Consider the following 18,535-nt stretch of genomic DNA (forward strand, 5'->3'; position numbering starts at 1 on the left):
GGACGGCCACACGAAAAAACTGAAAATAAAACAAATACTGAAACGGTTTACTTTCGACCAAAAATCCGAAAAATGACAGATATTACGTATCATGATAACACTGTTAAAACTGTTAACTTGTGTTGTTTATAATATAAATTCAAGTTCTTCGTGTACATATTGTCAATATTTTATTTTTTTACTTCAAAAAAAAATTTTGGTGTAGAAAATTCAGGGGAGGCAGTTGCCTCACCTGCCTCATTGGTAGTTACGGCCCTGACTGAATCGCGGAGCAATTCATGATTTATATAAATTTTAAATCGTCATTCAAATTGTCGAAACTATTAATATGTTGTGAACATTCTGAGTAAAGGTCAAATCTTAAGTCATTATATAGACAACAGTTCAAATAAATGTTTCTCAGTTTCAACACTATTGTCAGAGCAATAAACATATAAACGGTCTTCAACAGGTATTGGCGGCTTGGTGTATCTTCCAGTCTCGATGGCTAACAGTAGCGAGCCTGCACGAAACAGGGCCATTACACGTCGGTACGACCGTGGAATTTTTTTTGACACATACGGTTCCACGGAACAGTTGCTTTTGTATTGCCTGTATGTTCTTAGTTTTTTTCCATACGAGTCTTTTCCACGATCTTTAAAGAGTTCTCTTTGCCATTCTGTATTATTTAGGATGTTAACTTGTTTATTAACTTTTTTCATGGCTACTTTTGTACTTAATGACACATCACTAAAAATGTTCCTTATTTCCAACAAATTGACCATCTTGTTCACCTCCGTACTCCAGCTTTTCCGTCGACGTGATATCCAACTCCAAACATCATATACAGTACTACTTTGATCCATTCGTGTTAGTTTACACAGAAGCCGAACGTAAGAAACGCGCTGCTTATTCAAACATGATGTTCATCCTAAGTCGCCTATAGTAGAAATATTAGACGTATTTCTACCAATTTTTAAAAACTACTTACAGGCTTTATTTTTGCACAGAGTTTATTACGCAAGACGATTTTGTTCCCCAAATTCCACTTCCTTACATTAAGATAGGCTCCACCATTGAGTTGTACAATTTTGTATAAACCTTATACAGTTGGAAAGCATGTCACGGTTTGACCCCAAGTTTATCAGCAACAATAGAGTCACGTGACCGTGAAAATTCAGTAAAAAAACGGATGAGACAAACCTCATTTTAACTCACTGAATACTATTATCGTAATAAAAACTTATTGACCTAACTAATCTGGAGTATCCATAGTTTATTCTCGTCAAAGCTCACACATCAAATCAAAGTCCTTTATTCTTTATTTTATCTGCAAACTTGGAGTTTGGGTGAAAATTGTCAAGTCTCCTGAACGAAAAATCTAAATATTTACGAGGAAACTAAAAATGATGGGCTGAATTTAAATTTAATAAAGCATCTCATTAAGACAAACACTCGATACGAGTATCTCGGCAATAGAATGTTGGATACGCAAACGTCAAATTGATTTCAAACCGAAGCGGTGGTTTTTATGCCGATTTGTACAAGTGGTTATCTCCCCTTAATATAACCAGTCAAAAATAAAAACCCAGCAAACTGCATAAAAAATAAAAAAGGAGTTTACTTTACAAAAATTAGAAAGAAAATAAACGAAACTCGATTTATAACTATGTTATAATAATATAAAGAAGAGATACTTCCCCCTTTTTTTCAGAGAAGGACTAATTCATAATAAAATGTAAATATTAAAAGACAAAATATTACTGCAGTAAAAAAAAATCAATTCAGAAATGTGGATAATGACACCTACATGTAAAATTAAAAACCTAGCTATATTGAAAGAAATTAGATCTGGCGGATGAGATATACTACATGCAATTTTTATATGTGGGATCATTCCTAGCAGAATTTTTTTAAACACTTCTGATTATATTTAATGCAATAAAACATAGTTTATACAATTTCAATAATCTTTCTGAAAATTGATATAATTATTAAATAAATAGTACTGATCATATATATTTTATATTCTATAAAGTGTGACCAAGAGTCACAACAAATTTCTTCAAATTAAGAGAGCCTTTAAACTCAAGCCTATGTTTCTTAGTTGAACAGTAAAATACAAAAAAAGGGATTTATAAGTTTTATACCAAAAATATTGACAGAAATTCTGTAAAAAAATAGAGTGGGGGGCACATATTCGCCGGGGACACAATTTCGCCGTTTTATGATTTTGAGGTGTAAACACTTCAAAAGATGGCTGAAATGGAAGAAATATGCCGATAAATTATAATTTTATAACAAATATGATTATTTTTTAAACTTAAACAAAATTGCGGCACTTACTGCAAAGGACCGAAAAACAGACAACGATTTTCGGTCAATTTCCTGAATGAAAAACACGATTTTCAAAGAAGTTTTTCTTAGTAATTTTTTGACTGATTGGCCTAAATTTATGTTTTTTACATCTTTGAAATGTCTGCTGTGCATCTATAATGAAATTTATTTGATAATATTATATAAAGTTGCAGTTATTTGGTTTTAAATAGATGTGTAAAAACGGCGAATATGTGTCCCCCATTGACAAAATATCAGGAAATTTCAAACCCCCTTTAATCTAACTTTACAGGTGATTATTTTCAAACAAACATGTTTTCAAGCTTAGGAATGTTTTGCATTTGAAGTTATCTTCATATAGAAATATCAGTATACTTAAAAAACATATTGACCTGAACATAAACTGCAGAAAACATGGAAAGATATGGCGAAAATGAGCACCCCACTATGCTTTAAATTATAAGTGAAAGTGACACAATTTTGAATTTTAGAATCTTTATTATTGTGAAATTAAACTATTAGATTAGCTTGCACAGTAGCCCTTTGTCTTATTTCTCAGGGTATTTTATAGATTATGAAAGTAAACTTTTTGGAAAAAAATGGGGCTTCTTCTCTTGAACAGGTTGCTGTATCAGCTTCTTTAAATAACTACATATTTATAAACAAAGTATTGTATATACTTTACCTGAATACTAGTAATAGGAAATGAAATGAAACTGGTGGGACAAATTTTGTGCATTTTACTTCAATAATGATCAAAGATACTTAAATTTGACAAGAATTTGCCATTTGAATAAATTCAATTTTGTAAGAACACATCTCTATGAATAAACTTCTTGTTTGGCTGACTTGGCTTGATAAGCTAGTTTTTGCTCTTATTACTATAAAATTGAGAATGGAAATATAGCTTACTAAGTAAAGAGATAATAATATAAGCAAGATTTTATTAACTGACCTTCATTTTCTTTTTTTCATATGTTTTTTTCCTACAGAATTTTCTTTGCAATGCATTTTCTATTACTATTTTTGTACTTTTGTCCATCCACACAGTAGGCTATCAATAATTTGTCAGATCTTTCAGAATTTTCCAAGACGTTTAGCTTTAAACGCAATAAAGAAGATCTTTGATTGTTGTTTCACTTTTCCAATGTGTAAATTTTTACTATGCACATGACCCTGACACATATTTTGTTATAAACGTTACATGACGTATGTTGAAAAAAGAAAACAATGTCACCGTCAATTTGTGTAGGGGATCAAAAGGGGTTTTAGTTACTTTAAAATACAAGTATCGTATGGAATTGTGAAAATCCACAACTTTTAATCAAAATTTCATTCATGTCTTTAATAAAATCAGTATTTTAGAGCACTTTCAAACAGGTACAATGAAAAGAAGCTAAACTTTACTGTTTTGAAGTAGAAACGTAGCTAAAACCAGATAAAAATTGACATGGCTGGTGGTCACTAAAATTGATGTATAAAAGTAAAAAATGATGGCTTCAAAACAGTGTATAAATTTGAAATAGGTTTCCCGGTTTCATTTAAGATTATAACCGTTCTTTTCTGTATTTGGATACGCAAACGTCAAATTAGGAAAAATCGATTTTTTTGGCGAACAAAAAAGATGACTAATTTTTTTTAGAACTGACAGGATAAAGGAATAGCAATAACAAACTATTTTTTGTAATGTTTGTATGTCGTAAAGAAATTATATTGGTCACAAAACCTACAAATTTTAAAATTTCATTGTAATAAAAGCATGACAAGTTGCAAAAAATACTTTAAACGTCAATCTTTTAGCCGATTGATTTGGCGGACTTTTTGACGTTACGGACGACTGTAGCGCCACCTAATTAATTCCCCCTGCTATTGTTGCTGATAAAGCTTGACGACAACGGACGTTTCCAAGGACTTGCTTTCCAACTGTGTGTCAAAGAGATAACAACCTGACCAAAGAGCAGATAACAGCCAAAGGTCACCAATGGGTCTTCAATGCAACCAGAAAATCCACAGTGAGAAAATCCCACAACCTGAGACTGGGGTGGATCCAGCCATTTAAAGAAGGGGTTCCTAACCCAGGACATATGGGGGGGGGGGGGGGGGTTTCGAACTATATTCCCCATTCAAATGCATTGATCGTCAAAAATAAAAGGGGGGTTCCAACCTTCGAACCCCCTTGATCTGTGTCTGTGAGCTAGCCTTAGCTTGCCATTGAAAGCTTGCCATTAAACAAAAATGTATACTAGTTGAGTGATAATGATAATGGACCTCATACTCCTCAATATAAAGTAAGAAACTAAAATAAAAATCATACAGAGGTCACAATGGCCATAACTTCTGGCTCCTGACATGTAGAAAAGTGCAAAATGCAGTGGGGTTAAAAGCCTTTTCTGTAAATTCCTGAAATTACAATTATATAAATCATCTCACATCTTTGTGCATTTCTTAAAATTGGTCATATTAATAAATGCGTGCAATATCTTCAGAAAATTTTAATATATAGGCTTTTAGAAGTCAAATCTTGTGCATGATTATCATCATGATTATACTCACACAATTAACACATGTGGTTCTCAAGACTAAGGGACAACATCAAAAGATCGATGTAGGATAAAAAACTTAAACCGAATAGTTTGGGGGGGGGGGGGGGGGGGGGGGGGGGTCAGCAAATTAAGTTAAGAAGGGGGGTAGGGGGGTCAGCGAAAAAACTATGTGAATTAAGTTTTTTATCCTACATTGAGCTTTTGATGTCGTCCCTAAGAGCTGTCTATGCTATTTATGACAACATTTTTAGGTTTTTAAGCATAAATATAGTGGGTCAGGATCTGCCAACTCTCACTGACTGACTGAGCACATGAATTTAACACTACTTTTTTGGTGATGTTGGTTTTGCTAAGTGTTTTGTTTTGTTTTTCTTTTCTGCATCTTGTGTTTTGCCTTGGCATTGTCAGTTTCTCTTTGTTTTTTTTTGTTATGTTAAATAACAAGAGAGAAAAGACAAAAAAAAAAAAATATGTGAAAAAATTGGCTTAGTTCAGTAGATATTAAAGTCATAAGAAACCTCAAATTAAAAAAAAATAATGCATATTTTTTTTATAACTCAATGGATAGTTTTCATTATAAAACTTATGTACATAAACTTTTTTCTGAAGAAAATTCTTTAATTTATTCATATTTAGAAGAAGTTTACTTTATTTTAATTGCTTCCTTCCAGGAAGCAATTCCACTCACATATTTTCCATATGCAAAGTGACCTCAGTGTGACCCATCTCGTAAAAATCCGGTGATCGCAATACGCATGGATGTCCTTAAAATAAACTATTATCTGAATTTACATGTTAAACACGTGCTCAATTTGCATGCTTTTTTGTTGATTGTTGACAAACAGGTGACAATCATTAAACTTTGGCTTCAAAACAAGAACTTTAATTACCTGCCATATTTTCCCAACAACACTGACCGATTGAAACATTTTTTTTTACTATAAAACGAAATTTATGCGAAAAAAATGGAAAATTCTTGAATAGAAGACTAAGTTTATGATGTTTGTATGCATTGGTTCAAGAATTGGAGGAAGATTATTTTTCATCGGTTACTCGTTTCTTATGACTTTAAAGACAGAGAAAACAAATAGCTAAATAAGAAAAAGAAAATTCCTTTTCTACAGTCAAATGGTCAATTGTCTGACAATCTAGAAGATAGCCTGATTTGCTTTAATTCTCCTGAATTCTAGCAGGTACTTTATTCCAACTTTTTTAATTCAAACAAACCATGTCTTAGATAGTCTTGGAATTAGAATACATTAATCATAAAATTTTCATAATACTTGAATTTTGGTAGTGTCTCTTTTTCTATTCTAGAGTTATATTCTTTAAAAATGGAAAAATAATAAATTTTTCGTTTTCTGTCCTCTAACTTAAGTTTACCTCAACCAAATTTTATTAAACTTTAAAACAATACTTTTTACCACAAAATCAGATCAATTTCAAATTTTGGTAGTAAATCTTTTACCGTTCTTCAGTTATGTTCCTTTAAAACTTTGAATAATTAATACAATGTAATATGCAAGCTGGAGTATCATCCCCTATTTATCATGTATATTTTTGTATAAGATGCAGAGTTAAGGAACTTTAGTTGTTGGAAAGTTATTTAAAATCTGTCCATTTTCAAACTTTGAAAGGTTTTAGAAATTTATTTGTTAAAAAATCACAGCCTTAAAATTGTAATCAAGATATCTCTAAATGGAGCCAAATTATCTTCATGTTTTATGTCAATGAATACCATTGTGTGTGCATGTCCTTTTTTTTTGAGGGGGGAGGGGTCTAATTTGCGCAGTGCTCATAGTTTTTCTAGTTGATTTTTAAAATTCATTTAAAGCATAAAGACCAGCTAAAAGGGCAACAAGCTTATCAAGCACTCATGGTACAGATTTTTATTAAACACACATTAATATACATCATGTACATTAAACAGCAAAAAAATATTGATGCAAGATGTCATTCAATAATAACTTTTACTCTTTTATGTATAGGACAAGAACTATAGAAGATACAGAGAAATTATAAACAGCAGAAATGATAGACAATTTAAAATTTGCAGAAGCCAACTAAACGTAAATGGTAAGGGCGCCACTTTTGTTTTTAAAAAAGTTATTGAACTTGAAAGATGATTTTCATGATTACTATAAAAATTAAAAGATGTGGTATATTAGATATGAAAACTATTGATCATGGCTTTAAGAAAGCAATAGTAGGCCTGTGACGATCTTCAATAATGAGAAAATCCATACCCTATAGTCAAAGTAGGCAGCTATAAAAGACCCTCAGATGAAAATTGAAACAATCCAAACTGTAAAACTAATTGCCTAGTTTATAACAAAATAAATTACAAAATATAAATATGACCAGTATGAAACAACAACAACAACCACTAAATTTAAGTGTCTGAGTAAACTGACAAAAACTACAGGCTCCGAACTTTGGACAGGCACAATTGGAATATATGGCAAGATTATATAAAAATAAGATGTGGCATGATTGCCAATAAGACAACTCTCCACCAGACAACTAATGATGTAAATTTCCTGCAAACACAGACTGGACTACTGTAAACCAACTAATTTTTCGTGAATACTTTATTTTTGTGTTTTATACTTTCTAGTCGACATCGAAGCTATTTATTTTTCACAATTTTTAAGTTTACTTAATGTATTTTAATAAGGGAAGATACATATGAAAAACATTCGCGACGAGTTATATGCGCGTTATATTTCTAAATGCGAAAATAAATTGCTTGTGAAAATAAATCGCTCGCGAAAATAAGTTGGTTTACAGTTAGCAAGAAATTTATACATTTCCCTAAATTGAAATGACACAAAGTTTTAAGTACTCACAGTAACTGACAGCTTAAGTTAGAAATCCATAAAAACTAATGCAAGAAAAGAAAGGAAATATATTTAAAATGTTAATAAACATGACAAAATAAACTTTTTTTGCTGTTTCTCTCTCCATTTATAACATTTTATTTGTTTATTTTGTGTATTTATAGGTTATCAGACATCTTTGTTTTCATGACCAATAGGTCATTACTGAAGAGGAAATTGAACTGGAATTTGTGGTTTCCTGCAAAAAAAGAAATAGGAAATTTTATCATAATCACATGATAATGGCCTTCAACAAAATGGAGTTCTATCATAGATACACAAAAACACTATTGTATAAAAGCAACAACATATTATATATATTAGTCGAAAGAAAGGAGAAATGCAGAAAAAGTACTATTTTGTTGTTGAAAAAAGGAACACCAGTTTTATCCACTCATTTACATTGCTCCCTCATATCAAATATACAGAAGAAGATCATTGAAGAACAATTTGCAAAAATGTTTCTCTTAGAATTGAAGGAAAATATTAGTGAATGGAATTATGTATTCACTGAATTCTTACGAGTGGATTGAATAACTACACAAGCTGAAACAGAAGAAAATTTTAATTTAAAATAACAGGAAAAGTGTTTATTTTATTATTTAATCTGCAAATATAAACAAATTCTTTAGAACACTACAAATGGTATGACATTCAAATTGGTTGCTTATTAATGTATTGTGTTGAAACAATTACAAAGAAAACAGAATCCTTTGGTACAATTTTTTTTTATAAATCAAAGTTAAAGTTATATAAAAAGTATGAACAATACCTAGACCTAAACAGTCAGACTGTATTAATTTTCAATGTCATTAAAATGTTGAGTCAAACATTTATTAAAGTTTTAAATATCATTTATATCAATCATGTCAATTATTCAGTCTTGTAAAAATCATATTCATACTGTTTGTATGCATGGTATAGTGAAGAAATTTTTAACAATTTAAAAATAAGGGAAAACATTTCCTTAAGGGAAATTTGATGTTCAGAAATTTCCTTCGAGGAAATTTGAAGAAGAATGATTTCCTTAGAGGAAATTTGTTGTCTTGAATTTTCCCTTAAGGAAAAGTGTTTGTCAACAATTTCCTTACAGGAAAAAGTATTTCCTCCAAGGAAAATTTGAAGCTACAAATTTCCTCACAGGAAAAAGTATTTCCTCAAAGGAAAATTTAAAGCCGCAAATTTCCTCTAAGGAAATAGAATTTCCTCAAAGGAAAATTTGATGCCGCAAATTTCCTCAAAGGAAAAAGAATTTCCTCTAAGGAAAAAGAATTTCCTCTAAGGAAATAGAATTTCCTCAAAGGAAATATTTATGCAGCAAATTCCCTAAGGGAAATCTTTTTCCCTTGAGGAAAAAACAATTTCCCTTGAGGAAAAATCTTTTTCCTTTAGGGAAATTTGATTTCCCTTGAGGAAAACTACTTTTCCTCTGAGGAAATTGTTGAAAAAAGGGGCATAACTTTTTCAACAGTGGTGCTAGAGCCAAAAAATTTTAGGACAAATATCAGGGAACCAATACCAACCAAGTTATCAACTTCATTTTGACTTAACTTCAAAAATTAAGGTGACAACTTTTGCACTCAGCGGAATTGCAAACTTGTCCCGGAGACTGTTATTTCTCTCGTTAAACCGAATGACACCCGTGTAGTTAACCGTATTTAGTTTTTTAACTATACAGATCGAGTCAGACATTTACCGGTAATTGAATTGATTATTCAGTTGTGAAAAATGTCAGAACCCAAAGAAAAACCCAAATTAAAAAATAGAACTATAGACGAAATGTTTTAGAAAATAAGACAAAGTGAATCTCCAGAAAATCAAAATGAAACGCCGAAGGTATCAAAGCAAATCTCGGAAAGTGACGAAAATGAAGAAACAGTTGTAATGGCGGGGAGCCAGACTGACTTAGGTGAAGCAGTGACAGCTACGTCCGATTTGACGCCTTCTAGTACATGTAGCTCCAGTTCAAATTTCACTCTTAGTCTAATCAGCAAATATGAACCTCTATACCCTGACATTGCTAAATTATCTGATATGGATGACCTAATAAAACAAAAACTGTTGTCTACAAAGTGGAATATGACTCTCACTTATTTAAATTCCCAAGCAGGTACATTGTAGGTGCATAAATCAGAAAATATATATTTGATAAATTCAGATTGTGTTGAATTTAAGTATGCACACATGTAGCTTAAATTACGTACCTATATTGTCTATCAGTTTTCAGAACATTTTTTTTTTAATATGATTTTCCACTCCGACTTCTGTTAAGTTGTATGTTGTATATGTGTAGATTTTTGTATTGTTCTTTAACATTTACTTTGATTGTTTCGATTTACAACTTTTGCTCAGAAACTAACATTTTGTCATGCAAGAACCTTTTATATCGTAATATTCTGTGTTTTCGAATGGCTAAAGACCGTACGGTTACCTATAATAACGGTAGATGTTATCATCCTCGAGCTTTCGTCTCTGGTGAATATATTTGTCTCATTGGCAACTGCCAAACCACATGATCATCATTAAAACAACTCGTATTTTCAGGGTGTTTGGACAAAAGCAGAGAAAACTTCAAAAACGCCTATTTCGAATTGGAACAATCTTGAATATATTTATATATAATATAAGAAGTGTAAATATCAAAGACATTATTGACAAATTTTCAGTGAAAAAAAACCCAGACACCTTAATTTCGTTTAAACGTTGTGATTTTGTCATGGTTTTTCCTGAAAATTTAGTACTTTATTAGTTTGACTTTGATGGTTTCTTTTATGTTTGAACTTTTTAACATTGTCCTCATGTGCATATAATATAAATGTTGAAAACAATTTCTGGACAGTCATTCATCAGTCTTTTTTAATTATTAAATAAATAATTAAACTTTACTTTTTTCGTGTATATTTCATGAGAAAAATAACCAGTGAATTGAATGTTTTCTGTGCAACGAAATAAAAACAAATTGCATCCAGAAATGCTCAAAACCGTTTTCCGTCGGGAGGCGAAGCGGGGGCGAAGCCCTGAACCCTCTACCAGGGCTTTGCCCTGGACCCACTCGGGGCCTTCAGCGGCCCCCAGACCCCCTGCCGATTGGTACCTACACTTCAATTTAAGTCTGGCTACGCCCCTGGTTTCATTTGTTTTTTTTATGAATACCATTCCGATTCAAGTTTAAGCAACTGTGTACAAACTGTTTTGCCGTTTCGTTGATCATGAAAGTGAGGTCTATGAGAAGAAACTTCGGTCACAGCCGTTTAAAACTAGTCTGCAATTTATGCAGGAAATTGTTGAGAATTATGGCATCGAAAGAAAACAACAACGACGACGAAGACAATCTAGTGTATACGGTCCGTAGCTATCTTGAATGAGTGAAGTGAAGGACTGTCGTGTATGTTTACATTTTTGGGTTACGCTTCTTATCTATTTGTATACTAGTATTATAACTCATACAACAGCGAAAAATATTAGGGGAGAGTTGAGCGTCCATAAACATGTTTAACCCCGCAACAATCTTTATGTGCCTATCCCAAGTCAGGAGTCTGAAAGCTCAGTGATTTTCTTTGATTCATGCATGTCTGTCATATTTGTTTTTCGTGATTTTTTTTTCTTCTAAAGATTTAGATGTTAGTTTCTCATGCCATGGTTTTTGAAGCAGACTTGGCCTAACTGGTATGCAGTTTTCTCATTGTTGAAGGTCCAACAGTTACCTACAATTGCTTACATCCACTTCATTTGAACTTGGATTGTTGTCTCATTACCAATCATACCACATCACTATACCTTTTATCAGGAACTTGACTTTTTGGTAATTTCTAAACTATTATCATTAGTACTGCAGATTTGAAAGGAAACAAACCGTTTAGTCTGTGTGAATGATAAAAGTCTTACTAGTAAAGAGATGGCGTTATAGACACACAGTCAATATATTAAAGATGTCTTCAAGATGTTTAACAAAAAGCAGACATTCATAGAGATTGCTTTTGTCTTATCACATTAAGAATATTGTATGCCAAGTTACTTGTAAGCCAGCAAAAATATTTAACTTGAGTGGGAAATGTAGGCTCACCATATACATGTAGCTCAATTTTGGTAATTTAGCTTCATAATATAAGTTCCGCAGGAATAAATATTACAGTATATGTTCCTAACGGAACAAATGGTATAGAATATTTGTTCCCACAGGAATAGATATTATGACAATGTTTATAATAAAGTTTCCATTGGAACTTCTGTTAGGCGGAACAAATATACCTTGACAGTGTGTCTTATAAATTTATGAACATACTATGGAGGGATCAAATTACCGGTGAACATCTTACTATATGGTCGTATATAGATGTTATCTAATTGGCATTATATTACTATGTACATGTATTCTTGTTCTCCGTGGACTATCAATACATCTACGACTTTGTTCTATTATTCCGTTTTACATATTTTACATCATCCTCCGTTCTTGTCTCGAGACGATTCTCGAATAGTCGTAGACATATACAAATCGATACGATTTCATATCATATATAAACTGTTTCAACCAGACTGGGTCTACGCCTGACTGGCCATTGTAGAGTTCCTAACCAAACGCATGTTGTCACATGATACCAGACTGGGTCTACGCCTGACTGGCCATTGTAGAGTTCCTAACCAAGCGCATGTTGTCACATGATACCAGACTAGGTCTCTGCCTGACTGGCCTTTGTAGAGTTCCTAACCAAACGCATGTTGTCACATGATACCAGACTGGGTCTCTGCCTGACTGGCCATTGTAGAGTTCCTAACCAAACGCATGTTGTCACATAATACCAGACTGGGTCTCCGCCTTACTGGCCATTGTAGAGTTCCTAACCAAGCGTATGTTGTCACATGATACCAGACTGGGTCTCTGCCTGACTGGCCATTGTAGAGTTCCTAACCAAACGCATGTTGTCACATGATACCAGACTGGGTCTCTGCCTGACTGGCCTTTGTAGAGTTCCTAACCAAACGCATGTTGTCACATGATACCAGACTGGGTCTCTGCCTGACTGGCCTTTGTAGAGTTCCTAACCAAACGCATGTTGTCACATGATACCAGACTGGGTCTCTGCCTGACTGGCCATTGTAGAGTTCCTAACCAATGGCATGTTGTCACATGATACCAGACTGGGTCTCCACCTGACTGGCCATTGTAGAGTTCCTAACCAAGCGTATGTTGTCACATGATACCAGACTGGGTCTCTGCCTGACTGGCCATTGTAGAGTTCCTAACCAAACGCATGTTGTCACATGATACCAGACTGGGTCTCTGCCTGACTGGCCATTGTAGAGTTCCTAACCAAACGCATGTTGTCACATGATACCAGACTGGGTCTCTGCCTGACTGGCCTTTGTAGAGTTCCTAACCAAACTCATGTTGTCACATGATACCAGACTGGGTCTCTGCCTGACTGGCCATTGTAGAGTTCCTAACCAAGGGCATGTTGTCACATGATACCAGACTGGGTCTCTGCCTGACTGGCCATTGTAGAGTTCCTAACCAAACGCATGTTGTCACATGATACCAGACTGGGTCTCTGCCTGACTGGCCATTGTAGAGTTCCTAACCAAACGCATGTTGTCACATGATACCAGACTGGGTCTCCGCCCGACTGGCCATTGTAGAGTTCCTAACCAAGCGCATGTTGTCACATGATACCAGACTGGGTCTCTGCCTGACTGGCCATTGTAGAGTTCCTAACCAAGCGTATGTTGTCACATGATACTATGCCTATGGGCAACCATTTGATCTTCTGTGGGAGGAGGTGGGGCTCCGGAATAAATATTCGTGATCATTTTTTGCTACTAGTACAAATTATTGTCATTCACATTTATTTTCTGCATTGTCCTGTATTTTGTTGGACAAAACATTCATCTTCTTCCCGTCTTTTCCAAAATTATTTACAAGGCCGGAATATTTTATTCCAAAATCCTACGGCCCCATTCTCTTTGTTTAGAATATCAAATGGTCATCCCCTAAGGAATTGAATTCGTTGACAGTCAACCGGTATTCATGACTTTGATTTGGCTGTTATACCTTCGGTGGTGGATACGTTGTACCAAAGAAATGATTTAAATCAAGAATGTATGATTAAGGATGTTTACTTGTCAAGTTTTGGAATTTTTGTCAGATTTTCAGAATCCTCTGGTTTTATCCATTTAATTTAAATGCCTTAAAAGTGGCCAATGGACCCCCATTTTTCACTTTATAAATCTATTACATGTATAATAACAAGCCATTTGTAAAAGTCTTATAAAATCTTTTTTTTTTGTATATAGTTTTTGAGAGCTTTAACTGGTCAATGGCTCCAATGGCAAATATCTCGAAAACCAGCACATTGCTCCCTATATATTTTTTTTTTTTTGCTTTTTTGATTCCTCAATTTATCCCCTATCAATATAAACTAGTGTTATGGAAAGCTATTTATTTTGAAACTGAGCAGCGAACTTCCTTAAATGTCATTTCCAATACTGCGTAACTTGCAGAATTGTGTTCTTTTAAATCATAATTCATAATTATGCCTATTTTAATTAACACTTGATCACCTATACGCTTCGGCAGCGTTTTTCTGGATTAACCTTCATCGGAAATGCTCAAAACCAAATATTTAAAAAGATATGACTCAAAGATAAAAGATAAAAGCCAAATCTATCTACGGTCAACTTAATTTACCTTATTGAAATCATCACTATACAAAAATAAGATGATACTTCCATAAGATTATGGTAATTGCAAGAGACAAAACGACATAAATGTAAAAAACTGTAAACACTTCATGTCCTTCAACAATGAGAAAAACACATATCGTACAGTTAGTTGTAAAAGTTACCAAAAGCACAAAATGTGAAGCATTTCCGATAACAGACTCCCTTTTGAAAAATAAAAATCAACAGCTCGGTTTACGTGCTACATGATAAAAAAAATATATATGATAGATATATTGAAGCCACTACACAGATTTACGTGTCAAATAAATGGCTAAAGTGACGTCACGAAATAATGAAAGATGGAAAGAGAATAAAACATCATTGACAAAACGTCGTTACCTTATGCTCTCCTAGCTGAAATCAATCAATGCTTAACATTAACCATCGGCCCGATCGGCCCTTTGGCAGTTAAAGAACACCTAAATCGGCCCTTTAAGAGAAACGTCAATCGGCCCGACCGGCCCATTGGCAGTTAGAGATAACGTCAATCGGCCCTGCTCGGTCCGTTGGCAGTATAAGGGTTAAGAACACTTCTGAGTGATTGATTCAGGGGGGAAAGGGGGCGTACGACCCGGCCCACCGTTTCATTGTTCCGATTCGTCTTTTAAACAGGTGTGATTTGTCTTAAGACTAATCCGAGTTGTCTTAAAATGATTTTGACAAAATGTCAATGCTTTATATATAATATAAATGGAACCATTGATGCACATAAATTTGCCAATGAATATTGACTGATTGCTACAGTGATTTCCCCAACAGAAGGATCTTTTCCTTTGTCACCTCCATGACTGAGGGTCTGGTATGGGGGGATCATTAGAAACAGGCAAAGTACCATCTGACTGGAACCACGCAAACGTCAAAACTGTATTAAAAAAAGGGGATAAACATAACCCAGGTAACTACAGACCTATATCCTTAACATGCATAGCTTGCAGATTACTTGAACATATTCTTGCAAGCAGCATGATGCAACATCTAGAAATCAATAACACACTTTATGAATTACAACATGGATTTAGGGCAAAACGATCATGTGAGTCCCAAGTTATCTTTCTGATTCATGAATTATCACAAAAAATGACAAGAACATACAAACAGATCTCATAATCATGGATTTTGCTAAAGCTTTTGACAACTGGGTACCACACAAAAGATTAATTTACAAATTGAAATACTTTGGCATATCAGAACAAATCATAAACTGGGTCGAATCCTTACTTTCAAACAGAACTCGAACAGTACTTTTAGAAAACATGACTTTGTCATCTTCAAAAATACCAGTCATATCGGGTGTCCCACAGGGTACAGTGCTAGGACCTATACTTTTCCTTATTTACCTAAATGACCTTCCAGAATACATCCAAAATATCAACATCAGACTCTTCGCAGATGACAGTATAATTTACAGACAAATTAAATCTCAAAACGACTGCATCAAGCTTCAAACCATCAAAGACTGAAACAAATTATCCTCCGACATAACTAAAAACACCACTATATATATATATAGAAACCTTTATATAGAAAAAATATATTAGCAAAATTAAATAAAAACAAAGAAAAATCTAAAAACGAAGAAAAATTGTAAAAATTTATATTATATATAACAAATATATAACATAACAAAATTAGTTATTATGGAAAACAAAACAAAATTACTAATACTTAATAAATTATAAATTTGGAAACATTTACCAGACATGCGCCGGAAAGTAAACATCAGTTTTTTTTATGGTTTTCTGAAGCGGAAGAAGAGAAGAAAGTTGAATAGAAGAAGAAGAGGGGGGGGGGGGGGGGGGGGGGGGAGTCGTTGAACAACTGACCAATCAGTGACATATGTAATTACAGAAAGTCACATTTTCCTTCGTCACATCAGTGACATATGTAATTACAGAAAGTCACATTTTCCTTCGTCACCTCAGTGACACATGTAGTTTCAGATGTCAATTGGCTATGTTTTTTATAGAATAGTATATTTGTTTTGCACAATTTCAACTTTTATGCGAACACAGTCATGTGTACTTTTCTTGTTGGCTTTATTTCAAGAAAAATATAATTGACCTGTTCCTTTGGTAAATGCATGATTTACACTTCCGAACACAAAAGTCTTAACACTTTCTGATATGTCAAATCCTCTGTTTGCTAAGAAGTTATCCCCTGGTAAAAGCTTCGTTAAGGGAGCTCGCTTCTCAGTTTCAAAGTAATTATATAGTTTATATAGATATATATATATATAGGGGGTTAATAAAGGAATCCAAAGAACAAAACAAGTATATATAGGTCACCTTGCTTGTTTTCGCGATATTAGCCATTGACATTTTGGCAGGAAAATATTCTCTCTTGACTTTTCATAGCTTTATCATTGACAAGTTAAAGTTCTGTTAAAAAGTAATTAAAGTTTTATAAGACTTTTACAGTTGGCATATCAGTATACATGTAAAAGATTTACTAAAAGAAAAATGGGGGTCACCGAGCAATTTTTTTCAAGGCATTCAAATGGATAAATTGGGTAAAAATATAATGATTACAGAAAAGAAAAATGTCCAGAATCCAGAAGTAGTTGCAGAATAGCCATTATTTTTAAAAGATAAAGAATAAAGAGCGAAAATATTAAAGAATACAGAAATGAACCGGGATCCCAATCAACACCCTCATATAATAACACAGATAAACAAATCAAAAACATCACAGTTACTTGACCAGGCTTCAGCACAGGTAAGTAAATTCTAAGGTGTTTAACACAGTAAAAAACAATGTCACAAAAAACTTACCCTGTCACAGAAATATGTAACTTTACCCTGTCACAGAAATATGTAACTTTACGCTGTCACAGAAATATGTAACTTTACACTATCACAGAAATATGTAACTTTACGCTGTCACAGAAATATGTATCTCAACACTGTCACAGAAATATGTAACTTTACGCTGTCACAGAAATGTGTAATTTTACGCTGTCACAGAAATATGTATCTTAACACTGTCACGGAAATATGTAACTTTCCGCTGTCTCAGAAATATGTAATTGTCCGCTGTCTCAGAAATATGTAACTTTACGCTGTCACAGAAATGTGTAATTTTACGCTGTCACAGAAATATGTAACTTAACACTGTCTCGGAAATATGTAACTTTACACTGTCACAGAAATATTTAACTTTCTGCTGTAACATAAATATGTAATTTTACGCTGTCTCGGAAATATGTAACTTAACACTGTCATGGAAATATGTAACTTTACACTGTCACAGAAATATGTAACTTTCTGCTGTCACATAAATATGTAGTTTTACGCTGTCACAGAAATATGTAACTTTACGTTGTCACAGAAATATGTAACTTTACGCTGTCACAGAAATATGTAACTTTACGCTGTTACAGAAATATGTTACTTTACGCTGTCACAAAAATATGTAAATTTACTCTGTCACAGAAATATGTAACTTTACGCTGTCACAGAAATATGTAACGTTACGCTAACACAGAAATATGTAACTTTACGCTGTCACAAAAATATGTAACTTTATGCTGTCACAGAAATATGTAACTTTAAGCTGTCACAGAAATATGTAACGTTACGCTAACACAGAAATATGTAACTTTACGCTGTCACAGAAATATGTAACTTTACGCTGTCACAAAAATATTTTTCTTTATGCTGTACGTGGTGGCCTTGGGCTGCTATCTGCTTTTAGGTCGGGTTGTTGTCTCTTTGGCATATCCCCCATTTCCATTCTCAATTTTATACTTTACGCTGTCACAAAATTATGTAACTTTATGCTGTCACAGAAGCATGTTACTTTATGCTGACACAGAAATATTTTACTTTACGCTGTCACATAAATATACAACTTTACGCTGTCAAAGAAATATGTTACTTTCTGCTATTTTGTAACCCAAGAATCTAATTCTCCATCACTGTGTTGGTATGTAACCTGTAAATGTATATTTGTACTGAGTTAAATTAGCCAAATTAGCCACAGTCTTACTCCGCATTTGGTAGAATTCTGCCATTGTGTTAAAGGCATGGACAGTTAATTTTTAGTTGAGGGAGGGATTCTCGAAACACATGTTTTGTC

General features: G+C 33.5%; 1 long non-coding RNA gene across 1 annotated transcript; it reads left to right on the plus strand.

The window, feature by feature from the left end:
• Window positions 1–6,804: 6,804 nt before the first annotated feature.
• On the plus strand, window positions 6,805–8,594 carry LOC143056883 (uncharacterized). Its single transcript, XR_012972555.1, has 2 exons — window positions 6,805–6,935; window positions 7,864–8,594. It is a non-coding gene; the product is annotated as an uncharacterized LOC143056883 (long non-coding RNA).
• The last annotated feature ends 9,941 nt before the right edge of the window (window positions 8,595–18,535 follow it).

This window comes from Mytilus galloprovincialis, chromosome 13, assembly GCF_965363235.1.
Source record: "Mytilus galloprovincialis chromosome 13, xbMytGall1.hap1.1, whole genome shotgun sequence".
NCBI lineage: Eukaryota > Metazoa > Mollusca > Bivalvia > Mytilida > Mytilidae > Mytilus > Mytilus galloprovincialis.